Genomic DNA, 14552 nt, shown 5'->3' on the forward strand with positions numbered 1-14552 from the left:
AATAGGGGAAGACTTTAACTAATAAACTGTACTAATTGGCTCGACCAAAAATTCTAGAAACAAATTTGTAGATTGATATATGAGTCTATTTTCAGGAAAAATTTACGAAACTGATTTTCGAGTTTTGAAACTCAAGATATGATTTTTAAGGCGACAGTGACGCTGTAACCTGTGTGTCTGGAAATTTTTAAATGGACTATGGAAATAAATGTATTAAGGCTGTTAACCCCTCGTGTCCGACCCCGGCGACGGTCTCGGGTATGGGGTGTTACAATTTTATTGGTATCAGAGCCACGGTTTAGTCGATTCTAGGACTACCGTAATACGTTTGGGTCTAGCTATACATGCCATTATGTGATTATTTGATAGTGTGGTGGTTTCTGACATTTGCAAATGTGTTTCCTTATAGTAATGGATCCCGATCCTGACCGAGCGGTAGCTGATGATCTTGAGAGTGTAGCGCCTGCTCCCGCACAAGGGACAGCTCCGGCGGACTCTCAACCTATTGCTAGTAATCCGAATGATGAAGCTAAACAAGCTTTCTATAGCGTGATGAATGATTGGTTCAACCAATACATTCGAACTAATACGACTGTTCCACAACCTCCATTCCCGAGAAATACCACCCCCGCACCTACCATACCTCCGGTAACTGACCAAATAAGGTTAAATAAGCCCCCAGTTGACAGAATCTGAAAACACGGGGCTACTGAATTTAAAGCTGAATTTTGGTTGGACAACACTGTCCGGGTACTCGATGAGCTATCTTGCACACCCGGTGAGTTCCTAAAGTGTACTATCTTCTTGCTACGTGATTCTGCCTACTATTGGTGGAATACATTGACTTCTGTTGTGCCCAGAGAGCAAGTAACTTGGGAGTTCTTCCAAACTGAGTTTCGAAAGAAGTATATCAGTCAGAGATTCATTGACCAAAAACGAAAGGAATTTCTTAAACTCAAATAGGGTTCCATGTCAGTTACCGACTATGAACGAAAATTTGTGAGGCTTAGCCGATACGCGCGAGAATGCATTTCTTCAGAGGCCGTGATGTGTAAATGTTTCGAGGATGGACTGAATGATGATATAAACCTGTGTGTTGGCATTTTAGAAATCCGAGAATTTGTGGTACTCGTCGAGCGAGCTTGCAAAGCCGAGGAGCTCAGTATGGAGAAAAGAAAAGCTGAGGTGGGAGCAAAGGAGTTTCGTAAGAGGTCTTTGGGGAAGCCCTTCCAACAGTCATCGAAGAAATTTAGAGATGGATTAGGCCGGTCTAGAGACACTTCGGGCTTTTCTAGACGAGATCGTGATCGACCCCTGTGGGTACACGAGTCACTTCGATCGCCAATGTTGGAAATGATCGTCGAGATAGAACGGAGTGCCAATATTGTGGTAAATGGCATTCGGGGAGTTGTAGATTCCATGACCGATCCTGTTACAAGTGCGGATCAGTTGACCACTTTATTAAAGATTGCCCAAGGTTGTCTGAACAGAATGTAAACCAGAGTGGGAAACCGGGTGCTACCACTGCTCGAGGTAGACCATCTAGAAATACGGGAAATCCTAGTGGTGGTCAAAGAGGATCTAGAGATGCTACAACCAGATCTGAGGCTCGTGCTCCTGCTAGAGCTTATGCTATACGCGCACGCGAGGATACTTTCTAACTAGATGTTATTACCGGTACTTTTACTCTCTTTGATACTAATGTGATTACTTTGATTGACCCTGGTTCTACTCATTCTTATATATGTGAAACCTTAGCATCCAGTAAGACTTTACCTATTGAGTCTACTGAGTTCGTAATTCGGGTGTCAAATCCCTTGGGTCGTTACGTGCTTGTCGACAAAGTATGTAAGAAATGTCCCCTAGTAATTTGAGGTTCCTGTTTTCCGGCGGACTTGATGCTTTTGCCGTTTGATGAATTTGATGTCATCCTCAGTTTAAATTGGTTGACCGTGCATGATGCGGTTGTGAATTGCAAAAGCAAGACTATTGATTTGAGGTGCGCAAATAACGAGATAATCCGAGTTGAGTCTACGGACTTAAAGGGGTTGCCAGCTGTAATATCATCAATGTTGGCCCAGAAATATGTAAGAAAGGGGTACGAAGCATACCTTGCGTATGTACTTGATGACAAAGAGTTAGAAAAGAAACCTGAATCTGTGCCGGTGGTTTGTGAATACCCGGATGTTTTTCCCGAGGAATTACCAGGTTTACCACCTATTCGGGAGGTAGAGTTTGGTATTGAGCTTGTACCTGGGACTACGCCGATTTCGATAGCTCCGTATCGTATGGCACCAACCGAGTTAAAAGAGTTGAAAGCTCAGTTGCAAGAATTGACGGATAGAGGTTTCGCTCGACCAAGTTTCTCACCTTGGGGTGCACCAGTATTGTTTGTGAAAAAGAAGGACGGAACCATGAGGTTGTGCATCGACTATCGTCAGCTGAATAAAGTGACAATAAAGAATAAATATCTGTTACCGCGTATTGATGATTTGTTTGATCAACTAAAGGGAGCCTCAGTGTTTTCAAAGATAGATTTGAGATCGGGTTATTATCAGTTGCGAGTTCGAGATTCGGATATACCCAAAACTGCTTTCAGAACGAGATACGGCCACTACGAGTTCTTAGTGATGCCGTTTGGGCTCACTAATGCCCCTGCGGTATTTATGGATTTGATGAATCGAATCTTTAGATAGTATTTGGACCGGTTCGTAGTTGTGTTTATTGATGACATCTTGGTCTATTCAAGAGATGAGACCGAACATGCCGAGCACCTGAGATTAGTGTTGCAAATTTTACGAGATAAGCAGTTATATGCAAAGTTCAGTAAGTGTGAGTTCTGGTTAAGAGGGGTGAGCTTCTTGGGCCATGTGGTATCCGCATTGGGTATTCGAGTTGATCCTAGCAAAATTTCAGCCATACTTAACAGGAAGCCTCCGAGAAATATTACTGAGGTTCGGAGCTTTTTGGGACTTGCCGGTTACTACCGACGGTTTGTAAAAGGTTTCTCGATGATAGCCACACCAATGACGAAGCTACTTCAAAAAGATGTTAAGTTCGAATGGACGGAAAAATGTCAGAAAAGTTTTGATCAACTGAAAACTTATTTGACTGAAGCTCCAATTCTAGTGCAACCCAAATCAAGCAAAGAGTTTGTCATTTATAGTGATGCCTCCCTACTTGGGTTGGGTTGTGTATTGATGCAAAAAGGTCGAGTTGTGGCCTATGCGTCGAGACAATTAAAGCCACATGAGAAAATTATCCGACCCATGATCTCGAATTAGCTGCCATCGTATTCGCTTTGAAAATATGGCGACATTACTTATTTGGTGAGAAGTGGCATGTATTTTCGGATCACAAAAGTCTCAATTATTTGATGACTCAAAGAGACTTAAATCTATGAGAAAGACGTTGGCTCGAGTTGTTAAAAGATTATGAGCTTGTCATTGACTATCACCCGGGAAAGGCTAATGTGGTTGCGGATGCCTTAAGTCGTAAATCACTGTTTGCTTTACGAGCGATGAATGTACACTTGTCTGTTCTATCCGACAATGTGTTAGTGGCGGAATTAAAGGCCAAACCATTGTTGATTCATCAAATTCGTGAAGCTCAGAAAGTCGATGATGAATTGGTTGCAAAACGGGCTGAATGTGTTCCGAATATGGAATCAGAGTTTCAAATTGATGATGACGATTGTTTGAGGTTCAGAAGTCGGTTGTGTGTTCCAAGAAATTCAGAACTCATTTCGATGATTCTGAACGAAGCTCATTGTAGCCGAATGTCAATTCACCCGGGGAGTACGAAAATGTACAACGATTTGAGACGTCAGTTTTGGTGGCATGGTATGAAACGAGACATTTCCGATTTTGTCTCGAAGTGCTTAGTATGTCAGCAAGTGAAGGCGGAACATCAAGTGCCTACTGGTTTACTTCAGCCGATCATGATACCTGAATGGAAATGGGATCGAGTCACGATGGATTTTGTGTCTGGGTTGCCATTGTCGACAAGTAAGAAAGATGCGATTTGGGTTGTTGTTGATAGACTGACTAAGTCGATTCATTTTATCCCCGTACGTACGGATTTTTCATTGGATAAACTAGCTGAATTGTATGTTTCTCAGATTGTAGATTACACGGGGTACCGATTTCTATTGTGTTGGATAGAGATCCGAGATTCACCTCGCGATTTTGGAAGAAATTGCAAGAAGCTTTGGGTACCAAGCTGCATTTTAGCACCGCTTTTCATCCACAAACTGATGGTCAATCCGAGCGGATAATTCAGATACTTGAGGCTATGTTGAGATGTTGCATCCTCGAGTTTAGTGGCTCATGGGAGCGGTATTTACCTTTGATTGAATTCGCTTACAATAATAGTTTTCAATCAAGTATTAAGATGGCACCTTACGAGGCTTTGTACGGTCGTAAATGCCGTACACCATTGTTTTGGACCGAGCTCGGTGAAAGTAAAATTTTCGAAGTTGATTTGATTAAAGATGCTGAACAGAAAGTAAAAGTAATCCGTGAAAGTCTGAAGGTAGCCACAGATCGTCAGGAATCGTATGCGGATTTGAAACAAAAAGACATTGAATATCAGGTGGGAGATAAAGTGTTTCTTAAAGTTTCGCCTTGGAAAAAGATACTCAGATTTGGCCGTAAGGGCAAGTTGAGTCCGAGATTCATTGGGCCGTACGAAATCTCTGAACGAGTTGGTCCAGTTGCGTATAGATTGAGTTTGCCCCCTGAACTTGAAAAGATTCACGACGTCTTTCATGTTTCGATGCTTCGACGTTATAGATCTGATCCGTCACACATAATTAATCCATCAGAGGTTAAAATTCAATCCGACATGAGTTATGAAGAAGAGCCAATTCGTATCCTAGCTCGTGAAGTGAAAGAGTTACGAAACAAAAGGGTTCCTTTAGTAAAAGTGTTATGGCTCAAACACGGGATAGAAGAAGCTACTTGGGAACCCGAGAACTCTATGAAAGAGCGATACCCAAACCTATTTACCGGTAAGATTTTGGGGACGAAAATTTCTTAAGTGGGGGAGAGTTGTGACAGCCCTAAAGTGACCCTAGTCGGAAAGCGGTTTCGGGACTGCTAAACCGAGTCACCAAATTATTTGAATATGATATTTATTGTCTAAAATATGTGATTATGAATGTGTGAAAGTTTTAAGCTTCGATTTAGTAAATTGCATGTGAATTTAGTCAATAGGACTTATGTGTGACACTTTTGAAATGTGATAGGTTAATCTATAAGGATCTATTAGTGCATGTAATCAAAGGGGTGGACTTGCATGTCAATTTCCCCCATTTAATTACTAGTGGCCGGCCATGACAAAGGGTGATGGGCAAAACATGTCATAAAACATGTTGTGTTAATGGTTTATGTTAGAAATGATAAAATAATAATGGGAAGGTAAATGATGACAAAAAAAAAATGTGTGTGGTTGCCCCTCCCATTGCCGTGACTAGAGAAAGAGGAGGAAAAAAAAGAGTTCATTCTTTGGTTCTTCTTGGCCGAATTGAAAAGAGGAAGAAGGGGATGAAGCAATCGGTCATCTTAGGTGAATGTTAAGGTAAGAAAGTTTATGCTAGTTCTTGAAATTTTAGTTGATATTGAGTGAGATATCAAGTTATTTTTGGTAACCCATGTTGAAATTTTGATTTTTGATTGAGTAAGGTTTTCGGCTATGGAGATTAATAAGGGTGATGGTTATGTTTCATGCTAAATCTAGATGAACAATGGTAGTTGTTTACACCTTGATATTTATGAGTTCCTTCCTTGGTTCTACCTTAGATCCATGAAGTATATTTTCATTTGGTGTTGCTGGAGATTTCGGCCATGGGTAGAAAAAAAAAAGGAACTATAGATTTTGAGATTTATGTTAGAAGCTAATGAGTGAGAGTTGGATGAATATTAGGAGGTTAAAATTCATGGGATCATAAGCTTGTAAGCTTGATGATGAAATTTATGCTTTGTGAGGGTAAATGGTTTAAAAGGAGCATTCGGCCATGAGGTAAGATTAAGATGAAGTGATGCTAAATGCTTTGAATATTGAGTATATATTGTTATAAGTTGAATTTGAGGTTGTTAAGTTGTCTTTGTCATTGCCGAATGTGTGTATAGCTAAAGAAAACTTGTTAAAGTGCTTAGTTAAGTGATATTAGGTTAATGATATGTGTATCCGGTCATAAAGGTGAAGTGCAAAATGTTAGTATTTAATTACTAGTGTATATATATGCGTATTAGCCGAGTTTTGAACTTTAAACAAAATGATATGTAGTCAATACAAGTAACCATACTTGTAGGAAGTATTAAGCATATAATCGGCCTCAACATAGACATGCATATTCGGCCACATGAAGAAGATTGGTGTTGCATGTATTCGGTTAGAGGCAAGCATATTGATGCTTTTATCTTGGCTTAGACAATCGGCTAAAAGAGAGTGCGGGCTAATATGTTGAGTTGATTCATGATTTCATATGTATGTGACTTTAATGTCTAATGTATATATATATGGGCTAAGTACCTTAAGTTCCTCTTTTGATGCTCAAATGATTAAATTAATTTATTTGTTAAATTAAGCTCAAGAGCAAAGGGGAACTAAATCCGATAAAAGGGAAGGAAAAAGTGGTCGAATAGCCATCGAAATCATTCGACAACATCTGAGGTAAGTTTTCGAGCAATGAGACTTAGTTTATGATTTGATTAAGTGATAATGTATGTGCATAGAGATCGTGTTATAAAGCAAACTAAACCATGCTGTTTGTATGTGGCTAGTGAGCCGAAATGGGAATGCTTAATACGTGACTTGTGTTTGAACTCTAATTATGAAAATGAAATTAGATGTGTCATGATTTATTGATATGTGCATGAATGTTCGGATGATAACCGGGCTAAGTCCCGAGAGAATTTGAGCTAGTGGCTAATTCCGGGCTAAGTCCCGAAGGCATTCGTGCGAGCTACTATATCCGGGCTAAGTCCCGAAGGCGTTTGTACGAGCTATTATATCCGGGCTAAGTCCCGAAGGCATTTGTGCGAGTTATTATACCGGGCTAAGTCCCGAAGGCATTTGTGCAAGTTACTATAACCGGGCTAAGTCCCGAAGGCATTTGAGCTAGTGGCTATATCCGGCTAAACTCCGAAGGTACTTGGTTTGAGAACGAGTGATCTTGCTGTAATAATTTAAATTGATACGCTCGTAAAACCCAATGATGAGGTACGTTTCGTATATGCATTAGGGTGGTGATTCCGTTTAAATAATATTCGCTCAGTAAATTAATGACCTTCCGGCCTTGGCTAAGTTGATCTTTTGTGTATGAATATAAGGGTTGGTAATGTGAAGTAAGTATGATATTGAGAATTTGTGCATATGAGATTATCCGTTTAGCCATATGAATGTTATACTTTGGTTGTGTCTAATTTCATGGCTCAAACTTACTAAGCATTAAATGCTTACTCCGTTTCTTTGATTCTCTGTTTTATAGATTTTGGGTTCGTCAGCTATCGGACTCGGGATTGTTGAAGTCGAAGTCGTCCACACTATCAAAGCCCCTTTTTGGTACACTTTTGGTTGAACTTTGAAATGGCATGTATAGGACTACCCGTTTTGTTGTTGGTCATGGACCCATTGGTTTTGTATAAATTTGGATAGCCATGCGAAAATGGCTTGTATACACTTTGAGCTTAGTATTATAATCGTCTTGTATGATGTTCATTAAGAGGTATGGAAATGTTTGGGAATGATTAGCTGTTGGAATGGTTAATCATGATCATATTTTGTGCTATATATGCTAAAGGGCTAGTTGAATCATGGAAACCATGTAATAGGTAAAGTCTACCTTAAAAATAGATGCTGATAGTAGCAGTGACGTGAATGTAAAAAATCACTAAAAATAGTAGGAATGGAATTAAATATTGAATAAATTATGTAATCGAACCTTGATGAATCTATTTTCATAGGAAAGTAACGAAACGATCATATGAACAGTATATTATGAGATATTTAATTTTTCGCGAAATAGGGCCAGAACAATTTCTGGATTCCCTGTTCCGACTTTGGAAATTCATTACAAATTAACCAGAGATAATTAGAAGTCATTTCATATATGTATAGTTTCCTTTTTGAGCCTAGTTTCTATAGAAATAAACTGCATCAGTATTGAAGCCCTGTATAGGGAGATATCCAAGTCGTAATGCGCAAATGTCAGTGTAGTCGAACCCTGAAACAGGGGAGAATTTAACTAATAAACTGTACTAATTGGCTCGACCAAAAATTCTAGTAAAAAATTTGTAGATTGATATATGAGTCTAGTTTCATGAAAATTTTATGAAACTGATTTTCGAGTTTTGAAACTCAAGATATGATTTTTAAGGTGACAGTGATGCAGTAACCTATGTGTCTGGAAATTTTTAAATGGACTATGGAAATAAGTGTATTAAGGCTGTTAACCCCTCGTGTCCGACCCCGGCGACGGTCTCGGGTATGGGGTGTTACAGATTATACGAATCTCAGGATTTCTTTGATGAAGAATGATAAGGTTTATTCATCGGTCTTTTTCTTGAATCTCCAACCTCTAAATCAACTTTCCTCTTTTCCCGACTAAAGTCTTTGGCCTTACAAGCCTGATCAACTAATACAACAAATTCTTTCAAATCTAAAATCCCGGCCAGAAGTTTAATGTCTTCATTCAAACTATTAACAAACCGCTTGCACATGATCTGTTCGGTAGAAACATACTCTCGAGCATATTTACTCAACTGCACAAATTCTCTCTCGTACTCGGTTACAATCATACAGCCCTATTTCAATTCTAAAAACTCTTTGTGCTTTTGATCCAAAAATTGTTGACTTATGTATTTCTTCTGGAACTCAGTCTGAAAGAACTCCTAGGTGACTCTCTCTCTCGGCATCACTGATACTAATGTATTCCACCACTGGTATACGGTGTCCCTTAGAAGTGATATAGCATATTTTAAACACTCAGCCAGTGTGCAAGAAAGCTCATTAAATACTCTGATAGTGTTTTCAAGCCAAAACTCAACTTTCTCAAGATCATCGTCAACATCAGCTCTGAACTCTTCATCCCCGTGTTTAGGGATCTTATCAACTGGAGGCTTATTTAGTCACAGAGGTTCTAAACCTTGAGGAGCTATGGGAAACGATTGGGGATTAGGTGGGGGTAAAGGTTGTTGAATAGTCGAATTTTTCTAGACATATTGAGTGAACCACTCGTTCATCTTTTGGAAGAAGGCTTCCTTAGCCTCTCCACCTTAGCTACTCAATACGAGTCTAGATTCAAATGGTGTTGTCCTTTGAGTGGGAGTTGGTGCACTACTTTCAACCTCATCAGTTATAGCTCGATTGGGATCCATTTACTATATAAAAACACATTTTAAAATGTTAGGATTCATCACACTATCACAGTTTATATATGGCATGTATAGCTAGACTCTCACATACGCTACGTTAGTCCTAGAATCTACTAAACCTAGATCTGATACCAATAAATGTAACACCTCTCACTCATATTCAACAACAAAATAGGGTTACGGCGCATTACCAGACTTACAACACATTTGAACATACATTTCAAAAATAATATATCAATTCAAATATAATTCAATCATAACCAATCATAATGTCCCTGAAACGAGCCTACGAGGCCTTAAACATACTTTGGGAGTGGTTCGGGACTAAACCGATAGCTCATAAAACTTTTACAAAACTTAGAAAATTTTTCCCAAAATATGGGACTATCTGACTTGAGTCACACGACCAACACACACGCCCGTGTGTCAAGCTATGTAGAGCATACTAACTTGGTTTTAGTTTCAACTCTAGAGGACACACAGCCGTGTAACGTAATCGTGTGTCACACACAGCTGAGACACACGCCTGTGTCTCTGGCCATGTGGACAAAAATAGGCTATTGACCAAGCCATTTTGCCACCCCAAATTTGGCACACACTTACATCATAGAAAATACACAATTTATAGCACTTATAAACAACCAAAACAACCACAACCAAAGATAAAATATATACCATTTCAATGCCAACATTTATCATGCTTATAATACCATATTTTTTCCTATTCAAATTATACCAATTCACATTTCCAAAGCATTCATATGTGTCATTTCAACTAAGCATTTCTCAGCCTAAAACCACAAGCATACCAATCTCAATTTCAACCATTACCTACTCAACTGACAATCCACAATCAACCCTTCACTAAGGAAAATAATTCACACCACAAAATGGCATTAGCACACACATATATATACATCACCAACTAAGCCAAATAGGTCAACCTACATGGCCATGGACAACATTATATACCCCATCAAATTAACTCAAAATAAGCCAACTCTCATGGCTATTATATACAAACCAAAACATATACATTTACAAGCCACTTCCAATGGCCAAAATCATTATCAGAACATAACCAACAATACCAAAGTCCCTATAAATGCCATATACTTAAAATACCAAAGTTCATAGGTACCAAGTGATTGGTCCATAGTGTGAAGTGATCTCCGACAATCCTCGAATCGGAACTAGCTTGATAACACTATAAAACATGAGAAAAAGAAACAAAGTAAGCTATAAAGCTTAATAAGCTCATATGAAATAAATTCAATATATTCATAACCACTTAATTTAACAATTGACTAAAGATACGTGAATTCACATCAACTAACAAACCTTTCAATTACTCAATCACAAAACTATATACCTTCCTCACGATTTTTTCGATTCAAAGTTAACATGGTTTATGCACATACATATACCATCTCGTACTAATCTCATTCTCAACCACATCATTCATTTACCCGTTGAACCATTCAGAATAGAAGTCGGATACTCAGGAGTCTCGCACAATAAGTATCTATACCATGGCCCGAAGCCAAATCAAGGTAACTTACATTTGAAGTACTGATATCATGCCCCGAAGCCAAATCAGCTGATATTCATAGCTTAATTCTTACACATGCTAGGTAAGTCCGAGAACCGACTAAACCATAGCTCTGATACCACTAAATGTAACACCCCTTACCTGTGTTTGACATCGAAACAGGGTTCAGGGCATTACCGGACTTAATCACTAATCATCGTATAAAAACCGATTCATAATTAATAACATAATCAAGACTATCTACATTAAATGACTTTATACAATAGAGACCTTCAAATAACATAGGTCAATACTTTAAGCCAATTCCTAGCAACTTAATAACAATTAAACGAGTCTCCAAACAGACTAAAAATACTTTAAAACCTTTATATATTGATCAATAGTTTGATAGTGTGATTTAACCTCCTGCGACCTCCAACTCGAGCTAACATCTGTGACACTATAGGAAAAAGGAAAGGAAGGGAGTAAGCATTATAGCTTAGTAGGTAAGTATGTAAATATTAATAAACAATACATCATAGCAAGCATTATAGCTTAGTAAGTAAGTATGTAAATATTAATAAACAATACATTATCATACTTTAAACAAAGTCACAATATGTTCCCAGAATATTACCATCACAAACACACATACTTTTACTATTACAATCATAAACAGGTTCAAAATAAGCTGTCTAGCAGAGTACCAGCAACTAAATTATTTATTTCTGGAGCTATAGAACTCAACATTACAAAATGTTAATTTTACTTAAACTATATTCACATATATTCTTACCATAAAATTTTAAAATTTTTTTGTCTAGCCAATTATTACATTTTATTCATTGAAATTACCCCTGTTTCACTACTCAACTGTTCTGACCACTCTTCACTACGAATCCATTTTCTCCTCGTACAGAATTCAAATTATATTCTAGTTTATTTCATTTGCAACTAGACTCACTAAGAATTTCAAGCATATAAATTATATCCCATAATTATTTTTGAACAATTGTTAATGATTTTTCCAAGTTAGAACAGGGGATCACGAAGTCATTCTAAACCAGTCTCTCAAAAACTTAAATATCTCATAATATAGAATTCCTTTGCTTGCTCTGTTTCTGTTATATGAAAATAGACTCATTAAGATCTAATTTTATATCTCATTCAGTCTCTGATTCAATTTCTACTATTTTTGGTAAATTTTTAGATTCACGTCACTGCAACTATCCAGAATAGTTTTATTGTTAATTTTGATCTTTCACACTTCAATTGTATTCATCACTTTCCCATAACAATCTTTCCAATTTTCAATCACATATCGAGCATATTGCTTATAAGTTACACACTTATATACTTACACTTATCATCACAAAGTCATACACAATTTCATTTAATCAATTTCCCAGTTGAACGCTTCGGAATAATAACAGATACGCAATGGTATCGCACACAGCCCACCTTTAAAATCGAAGCTCTCTTGTACACAAAATGGCCTTCACTTAGCACCGCTCATGTGACCTAGCTTGATTGTACACATAATTTTGGCTCTCTTGTACACATGGTGAACACTTAGTACCACCCATGTGACCTAGCCAGTTTATCTCGTAGCTCTCTTGTCTACATGGTGTCCTTCACCTGGAACCACGCATACGACCTAGCTACATATATCCCGTAGCTCTCTTGTCTACATGGTGTACATATAGTATCACTTGCAACCTAGCTACATCATAATGTCTCATAGCTCTCTTGTACACATGATGTGCACTCAGTACCATACATGTAACCTAGCTACATACCATTTGTATCATCCAATCTTTCCGAAGGTTCAACCGGGATTTCTCTCTCTTTCTAATACTTGATTCCATACTTTCAATAGTAAATTATGATTCAAAAATCAGCTACAATACATAAAATATGCTGAAATACAAAAACATAATAAAGAAAATGTATTATTTACATACAAACTTACATACTTTCTCATTTCCATGTCGAATTAATATTGAACATTTAAATCGTCATAGTTATACTTACTTTCAACATCTCGGCAATTATAGTAAATATATCAATTTTACATTGAAACATGCATAAATTAATGCTTATTATACATATGAACTTACATCGATACTAAAACGACCATTTTACCAACTTTTCTGATTTTCGATTTTTCTCCCATTCTAGATTCAAATCTCGTTTTCCGGGATCAAAAACATCATATTTTACTTATTTAATTAATGTACTATTCAAAACAATCCTTAACTCAAGCTTTGGAAAAATTACAGTTTTGCCCCTAAACTTTTGCATATTTACACTTTTGCCTCTAGGCTCGAGAATTAAACTTCATCCCTTATTCTTATGTTTTATGACATGCTGATCATTTTTCCCTTCTATGGAAACATCAAATTCGCACTCTAACACATAGTTATGAACAATAACAACTTTTACCGATTAAGCTGTTTTACTCATTTTTGCTTAAAACCGCTTAGCAAAAATTATTTAACATAATTCCAGCCTTCATATTCTATCATAAAACATCAAAATAAACACATTTCACCTATGGGTATTTTTCCAAATATGAACTCTAGCTTAAACTATTGCTAGAATAAGCTTAATCAAGTTACTGGGATTCCAAAATCGTAAAGAACTTGAAAAACGGGGCTAGAACGGACTTACTATTGAGCTTGGAAAGCTTGAAAACCCTAGCCATGGCTTCCCCTATCCTAATTTCGGCCTCCATGAAAAAGATGAGTCAATTTTGGCTTTATTTTCCCTTTTTATTTCTTTTAATTACCAAATGACTAAAATACCCTGAAGGCCTTTCTTTAAAAATTTGTCCTATTCATGCCCATTTTTTTCCAAACGAAATATAATGGTCTAATTACCATTTAAGGACTTCCTCTTTAAACCCCCATTTCAATCAAATACTTATGAATTAGAAAACATATTTTGCAACTTTTGCAATTTAGTCCTAAAAGTCCAATTAAGCACTTTATCAGTAAAATTACTTAATGATATTTTTATACAATATTTTAATCAATAAATAAACCTTAAAAATTAATCGAAATAAATTTTTTGACTTCGAATTTGTGATACTAAAACCATCTTTCCATTTAGGCCCTTAATCGGGCTGTTACAGTAACTTCTGCAAATAAGCCCTAATAGGCAAATTAAACATGCAATCTATAAAATTTCTTATCAATGCTCTAACACATGCATCTAATCACTTAGTAAATCATAAAAATTAATCAAAATAAACTTTTCTATCTCAGATTTGTGGTTTCACAACCACTATTCCATTTAGGCCCTATTTCGAGACGTTACATTTCTCCCCCCTTTAGGGATTTTCGTCCCCGAAAATCTTATCGGTAAAAAGATTCAATATCTTTTCTCAAAATTTCTTAAACATCTCGCAAAAAAAATTTCTTCAAAGCAATACTTTCAAAATCATCCCACTATCAAATTGAAATCCAATATAACTAAGTTTCAACTCGATATGAACTCTATATTAATCGAAAACTATTTCCAATTCTCACATTTGCTTTCACTTTTTTTTAACCAAAAACTCTGCATTCAGCTATTAATACAGCTCAGTCATTATTCTTCTATCTAATTTTATAATTACTAAATCCACATTATCTCATTCA

The sequence above is a fragment of the Gossypium hirsutum genome, chromosome A06 (genome assembly GCF_007990345.1).
Source record: "Gossypium hirsutum isolate 1008001.06 chromosome A06, Gossypium_hirsutum_v2.1, whole genome shotgun sequence".
Classification (NCBI taxonomy): Eukaryota; Viridiplantae; Streptophyta; class Magnoliopsida; order Malvales; family Malvaceae; genus Gossypium; species Gossypium hirsutum.